Genomic DNA, 11,634 nt, shown 5'->3' with positions numbered 1-11,634 from the left:
GGATGGTGGGGCCCTGGGTGTACCTCATTGCCCCCCACCACTGGGACCCACAGCCTGGGATGGTGGGGCCCTGGGTGTACCTCGCTGCACCCCACCACTGGGACCCACAGCCTGGGATGGTGGGGCCCTGGGTGTACCTCACTGCACCCCACCACTGGGACCCACAGCCTGGAATGGTGGGGCCCTGGGTGTACCTCACTGCACCCCACCACTGGGACCCACAGCCTGGGATGGTGGGGCCCTGGGTGTACCTCACTGCACCCTACCACTGGGACCCACAGCCTGGGATGGTGGGGCCCTGGGTGTACCTCACTGCACCCCACCACTGGGACCCACAGCCTGGGATGGTGGGGCCCTGGGTGTACTTCACTGCACCCCACCACTGGGACCCACAGCCTGGGATGGTGGGGCCCTGGGTGTACTTCACTGCACCCCACCACTGGGACGCGCAACCTCGGACATTCGGAAACCATGGAATGACCCACCAGCACTCAAACCACTAGTCACGGAAGGGGCTGTCACCACAATGAGCGGTACCTCCTGCAAAGTAAGTAAAACAGTGGGGGCTTCATCCAGCTCCATCCCCTCCTCCTGACCCCCAAGTTCTTGGTCTGGAGGGTTGGATGCAAAGATGTTACCCTGTTCAGGCTGGTCCTCATCTGAATTTTCTTCTACATCGTCAGGGTCGGCCTCAAGTTCTGCAAAATATAACAGAACACAGCCAAATGGTTAACAGCAGAGGAGGGGGCAGGGTGCGTGACATGAGTAGGCTCACACAGCGCAGGCCAGGCAGCAGGCTGATTTGAAGGATCATGATGAATGAAAGCACATTGCATCAACTGAAGCATAGCTGATGGAGACATCCCCAGGAACCGAAGCCTAGCTAGCCCGTGCAGTACTGAACATTTGGCAAAGCCTTACTGTGGAATTTGAGGACTTACCCTCTCCCTCAAGTCTGGGCCCAGCTTGTGCAGTGGTGATTGCTTTTCTCCAGGCAGGACCCATCAAAGCAGCAACCCTCTCTTCCAAGGCTGTCAGTGGCTGCAGATTTGCCGGGCCTCCTCCTTTTCAAGTTCTTCCCCTTTTATTGTGTGCCATTTTCCTCTGCAAAGATGAAAACATAACTTTTTAGAAAGGGTGTCTTTCTGCTGGGTGGGACATATACAGCTGGTCACATTTACAATTGCAATTGTATTGAATAAATGAAAATATTACTTGCACTAACTACTTGACCAAGGTTCTGCCACTTCTTTTTACACTGGCCCCCAGATCTCGTGGTGGTCACCATTACGCAGTAATCTTCTGCAACTTGGTTCCAGCGTTCCTTCTTTTCTTTGGGTGGAACTTTTATGTGACCTCTGCTGGTGTCCAGCTCCTGCCATCTGTTCTCAGTCACAGTAACTGGTGCCTCCACTTCTTCCTGTAAGAAATTCTTGGTCCTTGCACTACATTGCATCTTAGAAACATAGAAACATAGAAAATAGGTGCAGGAGTAGGCCATTCGGCCCTTCTAGCCTGCACCGCCATTCAATGAGTTCATGGCTGAACATTCAACTTCAGTACCCCATTCCTGCTTTCTCGCCATACCCCTTGATCCCCCTAGCAGTAAGGACCTCAATCTTGTACTGCTGCAGCTCCGATTTTTCCAATGCTCTCACATAGCACTCCTTCTCACATATACAACTGGCTGTTTAAAAATGGCCGATTGCCAACTCGGACCTGTACTGCGCTTGCGTGTCCATTGCAACGATGTCAGAAAAGTAATTTTTTTCCCCCACTTAAGCGCAGAAGGTGCGGCATTGTTTTTCGGCGCAGATAGCAGGCTCCATCCCCCGAGGTGACTGGACACGCTACACCGCGCCAAATTTGAATTATAGATCGGGGAAACTTTGGCAAATTATTTCCGGTGCATTTCAGGCCTAGAAAAACGGGCGTAACTCTGGCAATACACCAGAAAATGGGCTTGGGCAAAATTGAGCCCCATGAAACTACTGGATTGTTGTAAAAACCCATCTGGTTCGCTAATGTAATTTAGGGAAGGAAATCTTCTGTCCTCAACTGGTCTGTGGCTCCAGACCCACAGCAATGTGGCTCACTCTTAACTGTCCTCTGAAATGGCCTAGCAAGCCACTCAGTTGTACCAAACCACTACGACAAAGTCATTATGGGAGTTTCTTAAACGATAAGGGAATAAGGGGTTATGGAGAGCGGGTAGGGAAGTGGAACTGAGTCCATGATCGGATCAGCCATGATCGTATTAAATGGCGGAGCAGGCTCGAGGGGCCGTATGGCCTACTCCTGCTCCTATTTCTATGTTCTTATGTACATTCACTATACCGACTGCAGTGGTTCAAGAAGGCTGCTCACCACCACCTTCTCAAGAGCAATTAGAGATGGGCAATAAATGCTGGTCTTGCCAGTGATGCCCACATGCCATGAATGAATGAAAAAAATCTTTGGACCTTGCCACAAAGTCTGTTCCCGAGCCATCGAATCCATCCAACCTACCTGACCACTGTCTCAGGCTGAACCAGACGGTTCGCAAACACGTCGTCCTTTTTGACCCTGAGTTGATCTTCTGGTCCTATGCCCACACCATCACCAGGACCGCCTACTTCCACCTTTATAATATTCCCGTCACCACCTCTGCCTCAGGCCATCTGCAAATGTAACCCTCATCTATGATTTTGTACCTTCAAGACACGACTATTCCAATGTTCTCGTAACTGACCTCCCATCTTCCACCTTCCATAGACTTGAACTCATTCAAAACACTGCAGCCTATATTCTAGGATGAACCAAGTCCCACTTACCCATCACCCTGTGCTCGGTGACACATTGATGTGTCCAATTAAAAATTCTCATTCTTGTGTTCACTTCGCTTCACAGCCTCACCCCTCCCTGTCTCTGTAGTCTCCTCCAGCTCTACAACCTTCTGAGAATCTGCGTTCCTTCAACTCTGTCCTCTTGTTCAACCCCCTGCTCCTTTCACCCTACCATTGGCAGTCTTCATCTGTCTAGGCCCTAAGCTCTGGAAGTGTCATGTATGTATGCTTGGGTTTACTAGCCACCAGGTGGCGCCACTGCCAGAGGTAATTGAGCTGTGCGCATGTGTGTGCGGCCCAGGTATAAAAGGCCAGCCATCTTGTAATGTAAGCACTTTGGGCCCTAATAAAATAGAGCCAGATTTGTACCGGTTTGGAGTTTACAGTATTCAGTCTATTGAGTTATTGCATACACAAAATTTGGCGAGGAGCTAACAGGAACCTTTGCTTGCAAAAATGAGCACAATTGGAATTCTGGAACGATTCGTAGAGGGAGAAGATTGGGCAGACTTTGTAGCCCACTTGAACCAGTACTTCATGACCAACAAAATGGAGAAAGAGGCAGACGCAGTTCGGGGCCGAGCGGTCCTCCTCACGGTTTGTGGTCCGAACATCGATGGACTCATAAAGAATCTCCTCTTGCCCTTAAGTCCAACGGACAAGGACTATGGAACATTGTGTGCTCTGGTATGTGACCATCTCAAACCAAATGAAGGCACATCATCTTAAGCTATCGATTCTATCCGCACATTTGTTCTGAGAGCCAGGATGTATCGGAATTCGTTGCCGACCTAAGACGTCTAGCTGGACCGTGTAAGTTCAAAACTGCGTTGGCAGACATGCTGCGGGACTTTTTTGTAATCGGCATCAACCACAAGGTGATCCTGCGTAAACTACTGGCGGCGGAGACACTGGATTTGAGCAAGGCCATCACGATTGCCCAAAGATGGACAAAAGCTTCAAGCAGATATCATTGAAAAATCGGAACTCGGCAAGTACTGTAAACAAGATAGTATCGTCGTTTGGGAGAGCTGCATATGGCAGGACCTACCCGACTGCATACGCGAAACCTGTGGCTGCTCAAAGTCCGCCAAAGGGAATGAATCTGATATCACCGTGTTGGCGTTGTGGGGGAAATCATCGGCATCATCAGTGTCGGTTTAAACAGTACATTTGTAAAGGTTGTTCGAGAGAGGGACATTTCCAGGGCATGTGTCTGCAACTGAGCAAACGTGCTGCGACACACCACGTGGAGAATGACGACTAGTCTAGCGCGGATCTGGATATGCAATCCGAGATACCAGAGGAGGAAGTGTATGGACTGTATTCATTCCTAACAAAGAGCCAACCGATAATGATTAATGTAAAACTTAATGGTGTGCCGGTATCGATGGAATTGGACAAGGGTGTGAGTCAATCAATAATGAGCCAGAGGACATTTGACAGGCTGTGGGTACTAAGGCTGTGAGGCCTAAGCTGAGTCCAGTCAATGCCAAGTTGCGTACGTACACTAAAGAACTCATAACGGTGATTGGCAGTGCAGTAATCAAGGTGTCGTATGATGGTGCGGTTCATGATTTACCGTTATGGATTGTTCCAGGCAATGGTCCAATGCTGTTCGGCAGGAACTGGTTAGAAAAAATCAAATGGAACTGGAATGAGATCAAAGCATTGTCGTCGGTGGAGGATATTCCAAGTGCTGAGCAAGTTCGCCTCGCTGTTTGAACCAGGCATTGGCAATTTCACAGGAGCCAAGGTGCAGATCCACATGGACTCAGAAGCAAGACCCGTCCATCATAAAGCTTGGGCAGTTCCATACATGATGAGGGAGAAGGTCAAAATCAAACTGGACAGATTCCAGCGTGAAGGGATCATATCACCAGTCGAATTTAATGAATGAGCCAGTCCCATTGTTCCCATGTTGAAAAGTAATGCACTGTCAGGATTTGCGGAGGCTGCAAGGTTACGATCGACCAAGTTTCGAAACAGGATCAATTCCCATTAGCGAAGGCTGATGACCTGTTTGCAACACTAGCCGGGGGGGAAGTTGTTCACTAAACTGGATCTGATGTCGGCCTACATGACACAGGAGCTGGTTGACATGTCGAAGAAACTTACGTGCCTCAACACTCATAAAGGAATGTTTATCTACAACAGGTGCCCTTTTGGAATTCGCTTGGCTGCAGCCATATTTCAGAGGAACATGGAGAGTCTACTAAAGTCCGTCCCCAGAACCGTCGTGTTCCAAGATGACATACTGGTCACAGGTCGTGACTCCGCCGAACATCTGACCAACCTGGAGGAGGTTCTACATCATCTGGACAAAGTGGAACTCAGACTGAAATGCTCGAAGTGCGTCTTCATGGCACCAGAAGTCGAATTCCTGAGGAGGAAAACTGCTGCTGATGGTATCAGGCCGACGGACTCGAAAACCAAGGCCATCAAAAATGCACTCAAGCCTCAGAATATGACGGAGCTGCATTCATTCCTTGGTCTATTCAACTACTTCGGTAATTTCTTACCTAGATTGAGCACCTTATTAGAGCCACTGCACATGCTGCTAAGAAAAGGCAACAACTGGGTTTGGGGTGCGTCTCAAGATAGAGCATTTGAGAAAGTTACTAATCTGCTTTGCTCTAACAAGCTGCTGGTACATTATGATCTGTGTAAGCGTCTAGTATTGGCCTGTGATGCTTCATCATATGCAGTTGGTTGCATGCTCCAACAAGCTAATGAGTTGGGCAAATTAAAATCTGTTGCATATGCTTCAAAAAATTTGTCAAAGGCAGAAAGAGCCTACAGCATGGTAGAGAAAGAAGCACTAGCCTGTGTGTATGGGGTTAAAAAGATGCATCAGTACCTGTTTGGTCTTCGGTTTGAACTGGAAATAGATCACAAGCCACTCATTTCATTGTTTTCGGAAAACAAAGGTATCAATACCAATGCATCGTCCCGCATCCAGAGGTGGGCGCTGACATTATCTGCCTATGATTATGTCATTCGCCATAGACCTGGCCCTGAGAATTGCGCCGATACATTGAGCTGTCTGCTGTTGCCCACACCTGAAGTGGAAATGCCAGAACCAGCAGACCTACTGTTAGTCACAGATGCTTTTGAAAGTGAAGGAACCTCTGTCACGTCCAACAAGTCAAGACCTGGATCAGCCAGGACTCAATATTATAGGTTGTGAAATGTTGTATCCTTAGTGGTGAATGGTCTGCCATACCCAAGCAAATGTGTGAGGAGACCAAACCTTACATCCATCACAAAGACGAACTATCCATTCAATCAGATTGTATACTGTGGGGTAATCGAGTTGTTATGCCCAAGAAAGGCAGAGAAAAATTTGTACATGATCTACATAGCACGCATCCCAGTATTGTCATGATGAAAGCCATTGCCAGATCCCATGTGGCCTGGAATTGACTCTGATCTGGAATCATGTGTGCATCAGTGCAACTCTTGCATGCAGCTTAGTAAAGCACCAGCGGAATCGCCGCTGAGCCTGTGGTCGTGGTCATCTAAACCATGGTTCAGGTCCCTTCCTGGGAAAGATGCTCTTAATTGTGTTGGATCCATGGTGGATCACAACGAACCTGAGCCTCAGACTGAGGAGGCAGAGGTATATGGGGTGCACACATTTACAACAAAGTGTCCGATAATGCTGAAGGTTGAATTAAATGGACTTCCGGTGTCAATGGAGCTGGACACGGGCGCGGGCCAGTCCATAATGAGCAAAAAGACTTTGGATAAATTGTGGAGCAGCAAGGCCTCAAAGCCAGTCCTGACTCCCTTTCGTACTAAACTGAGAACGTACACAAAGGAACTGATTCCCGTAATCGGTAGTGTTATCGTAAAGGTCTCTTACGATAGAGCGGTGCACAATTTACCATTCTGGGTGTTATCAGGCAATGGCCCCATGCTATTCAGCAGGAGCTGGCTGGAAAAGATACGCTGGAACTGGGATGACATCCGAGCGTTCTTGTCTGTTGACGACACTTCATGTGCCCAGGTCCTAAACAAGTTCTCCTCGCTGTTCGAACCGGCCATCGGGAAGTTCCAAGGAGCAAAAGTGCAGTTCCACTTGATTCCAGGGGCACGACCCACAAGGCGAGAGCGGTACCATACATGATGAGAGAGAGGGTGGAGATCGAGCTGGACTGACTGCAATGAGAGGGCATCATTTCGCCGATCGAATTCAATGAGTGGGCAAGTCCAATTGTTCCAGTCTTCAAGGAAGACGGCACCATCATAATCTGTGGTGAGTACAAAGTAACGATCAATCGTTTCTCCCTGCAGGATCAATGCCCGCTACCAAAGGCAGATGACCTATTTGCGATGCAGGTGGGAGGAAAAACGTTCACGAAGCTGGACTTGACCTCGGCCTACATAACGCAGGAGCCGGAGGAAACATCGAAGGGCCTCACCTGCATCATCATGCACAAAGATCTCTTCAGTTGCAACAGATGCCCATTTGGGATTCGATCAGCCGAGGAGATATTCCAGAGGAACATGGAAAGCTTGCTGAAGTCGGTCCCGCGCACCGTGGTCTTCCAGGTTGATAACTTGGTTACAGGTCGGGACACCGTCGAGCACCTGCAGAACTTGGAGGAGGTCCTTAGTCGGCATAATCGTGCGCGGCTCATGTTACAATGCTTGAAGTGCGTTTTCCTGGCACCTGAAGTGAAGTTCCTGGGGAGAAGAATCGCGGTGGACGGCATCAGACCCACCGATTCGAAGACGGAGGCAATCAAGAACGCACCGAGACCACAGAATGTGACGGAGCTGCGGTCGTTTCTCGGACTTCTGAACTACTTTGATAACTTCTTACCGGGTCTTAGCACACTGTTAGAACCACTGCACTCTTTACTGCGTAAAGGAGATGAATGGGTATGGGGTAAAAGCCAAGAAAATGCCTTTGAGAAAGCTAGGAAACTGTTATGCTCAAACAAATTGTTTGTGTTGTATGATCCATGTAAGCGTTTGGTACGAGCATGTGATGCGTCGTCATACAGTGTCGGGTGTGTATTGCAACAAGCTAATGAATCTGGGAAATTGCAACCGGTTGCTTATGCATCCAGAAGTCTGTCTAAGGCTGAGAGGACCTATAGCATGATCGAAAAAGAAGCATTAGCGTGCGTTTATGGGGTAAAGAAAATGCATCAATATCTGTTTGGGCTAAAATTTGAATTGGAAACCGACCATAAACCACTTATATTCCTCTTTTCAGAAAGTAAGGGGATAAATACGAATGCATCAGCCCGCATCCAGAGATGGGCACTCACATTGTCCGCATACAACTATGCCATCTGCCACAGGCCAGGCACAGAAAACTGCCATTGCCCACCACAGGGGTGGAGATGGCACAGCCTGCAGATTTAGTTATGGTAATGGAAGCATTCGAGAGTGAGTAATCACCCGTCACAGCCCGACAGATTAGAACCTGAACGAGCCAGGACTCCTTACTGTCTTTAGTAAAAAACTGTGTGCTCCATGGGAGTTGGTCTAGTGTCCCGTTAGAGATGCAAGGAGAAATAAAGCCGTTCCAGCGGCGCAAAGATGAGATGTCTATATAGGCAGACTGCCTTCTGTGGGGCAATCGGGTAGTGGTCCCCAAGAAGGGCAGAGACACTTTCATCAGTATCCACGCAGACATCATAATGATGAAAGCGATATGCAGATCCCACGTGTGGTGGCCCGGTATCGATGCGGACTTAGAGTCCTGCGTGCACAAATGTAACACATGTTCACAGTTAAGCAATGCACCCAGGGAGGCGCCACTAAGTTTATGGTCCCGGTGCTCCAAACCATGGTCCAGGGTCCATGGCGACTATGCAGACGCATTCTTGGGAAAAATGTTCCTTGTAGCTGTAGATGCGTACTCCAAATGGATTGAATGAGCGATAATATCGGCAAGCACGTCCGCTGCCACCATTGAAAGCCTGCTGGCCATGTTTGCCATGCAGGCCCGTCCGATGTCCTTGTGAGTGATAATGGGCCGTGCTTCACCAGTGCCAAGTTCAAAGAGTTCATGACCCGCAATGGGATCAAACATGTCACATCTGCCCCGTTTAAACCAGCATCCAATGGTCAGGCAGAGCGAGCAGTGCAAACAATCAAGCAGAGCTTAAAGAGGGTAACTGAAGGCTCACTGCAGACTCGCCTATCCCGAGTCCTGTTTAGTTACCACACAAGACCCCATTCACTCACTGGGGTTCCGCCCGCTGAACTGCTCATGAAAAGGACACTTAAGACAAGGCTCGACACGAACAGGTAGAGAGCAGGCGGCTTCAACAGAATACATATCATGATTGCACAAATGTGTCACGCGAAATCGAGATTAATGATCCTGTATTTGTGTTGAACTATGGACAAGATCCCAAGTTGCTTCCTGGCATTGTCGTGGCCAAAGAGGGGAGTAGGGTGTTTCTGGTCAAACTTTCAAATGGACTCACCTGCAAAAAATACTTGGACCAAACCAAACTCAGATTCACGGACTATCCAGAACAACCCACAATAGACTCTACCTTTTTCGATCTCCCCAACACACACCCAAGTGGCAACCGACCCAGCGGTTGACCATGAAGCAGAACCCATCACCTGCAGCAGCCCAGCAGGACTCACCACACCCAGCAGCCCAGCAAGGCCAGCTCACAGCAGCCCAGCGAGGGCCCAACAAACGACTCACCAAAACCAGCATTTGTACCGAGATGATCAACCGGGGAAAGGAAGGCCCCAGATCGACTCACGTTGTAAATACCGTATATACTCGCGTATCATGCGACTTTTGAAGACCTAAATTGTAACCTAAATTTGGGGGGTCGTATGATACGCGAGATACAAAATTTGCGGGTGTGAAGTGCTGGCCAAGATTAGGCTGTTAGGCTGTTAAGCAGACCGTATCCACGCTGAATCTCGGCAGGTATCTCCTGGGCTGGATTGCAGCCTCTATTGTCACTTGTACTGTATCTTTGCTGTGGCCTAGAGATCGCCACCCACAACTCCCTCTGAAGTTTGCTGCATTATTAGAGGCTTTAACAATCAAATCTCCATCTATCTCAGCCCATGCTTCTTTTACCCGCAAACACAGTAGAGGCAAATCCGGAGCCTTCATATTCCCTCCCTTCGTAAATGATTTCTCTCCTTCCATCATCCAGTCATTCCATTTCTTTCTTATATTGTCTTTAAATGGCTTATTAATGGATACGTCAAGTGGCTGAACGACGCTAGTCAAGCCAGCTGGAATGATTGCTATATCGGTGTTCGATTCGCGAACAGCTTTCACAACAGAATCCACTCGATGTTTCATGATTCGGTTGTTAAGGTCTGTATTCGATCGTTGTTATGTGTTAGGGTACTTGTTACATGTTGGGTACTTGTTAAACTTGTTTGAAAGCCTAGCCTAGTGGCATCTGGTATCTCAAAAAAGTGACTCGCATGATACATGAGATATATGATAAAATCATGTTTTGGGGACGAAAATTTAGGGGTTGCATGATACGTGAGATCGTAGGATACGCGAGTATATACGGTAGTTAAACTATTGACTTTGGGGGGGGGGGGGGAGTGTTGTTATATATTTAAACCTGTAAATACCTTGTTTAACCACCAGAGGGCTCATCTCCTGGAGTCCCAAGGGATCCCACAATCCCTTGTGAGCACCTGTACATAAGGTGGCCTCACAGGCTGGAGAGGCACTCTGGAGACCTGTAATAAAGGACTACAGTCACACATTACTTTAAGCTTACAGTATCTGGTCAGATTCTTTATTCAAGACATCACAGATAGAATGTACAATCATGTCATCCAGCACATCCACAGTTACCATTGAGAGCCTTCGTGTCATGTTTGCTACGCATGGCCTGCATGACATCGTTCTTAGCGACAACGGATCTTGCTTCACTAGTCTGGAGTTTCAAGAGTTCATGAAACTCAATGGTATCAAACATGTGAGGTCAGCACCATTTAAACCTGCATCCAATGGACAAGCAGAGCATGCAGTCCAAACCATCAAGCAGAATATGAAACGTGTAACTCAAGGTTCACTGCAAACTCGCTTGTCATGCATATTGCTTAGTTACAAGACAAGACCCCATACGCTTACCGGGGTCTCCCCTGCTGAACTATTGATGAAGAGAGGTCTCAAGATCAGGCTCTCTCTTGTCCACCCTGACTTGAATAATCATGTTAAATACAGACGTCAAAGTCAGCAAGGGTATCATGATCGTGCTACTGTGTCACGCGACATTTCTATCAATGATCCTGTGTATGTACTGAATTATGGTCAAGGCCCCAAATGGATCGCCGGTACTGTTACGCCCAAGGAGGGTAACAGAATGTTTATCATTAAGCTCAAGGATGGGCAAACATGCAGGAAACACGTTGACCAGATAAAGCTGCGGAACACGGATGAACCGGAACAGCCTGAGGAAGACACAATCCGTGACCAACCAACCTACCCTCAGTCATCAAAGGACTCCGCTGTCATCAATGAATCTGGACTTTCAATCCCTGACGTGGTCATTGCCACTCCCATCAGATTGGCTACCCAGCCCCCAGTCATAACAGATTCAGAACGCTCACCCAAGGTTGGAGTTGAACTGAACTGAGACCATCTAAATTTGTAAAAAGACCGTTACTAATATCTTAAAGGGGGATATTGTCATGTATTGTCATGTATGTATATTTGGGTTTACTAGCCACTAGGTAGCGCCACTGTCGGAGTTCAATGGGCTGTGCGCACGTGTGTGCGGCTCAGGTATAAAAGGTCAGCCATCCAGTAATGTAAGCACTTTGGGCCCTAATAAAG

The sequence above is a fragment of the Pristiophorus japonicus genome, chromosome 1, assembly GCF_044704955.1.
Source record: "Pristiophorus japonicus isolate sPriJap1 chromosome 1, sPriJap1.hap1, whole genome shotgun sequence".
Classification (NCBI taxonomy): domain Eukaryota; kingdom Metazoa; phylum Chordata; class Chondrichthyes; family Pristiophoridae; genus Pristiophorus; species Pristiophorus japonicus.
This window is presented reverse-complemented; position numbering follows the sequence as displayed.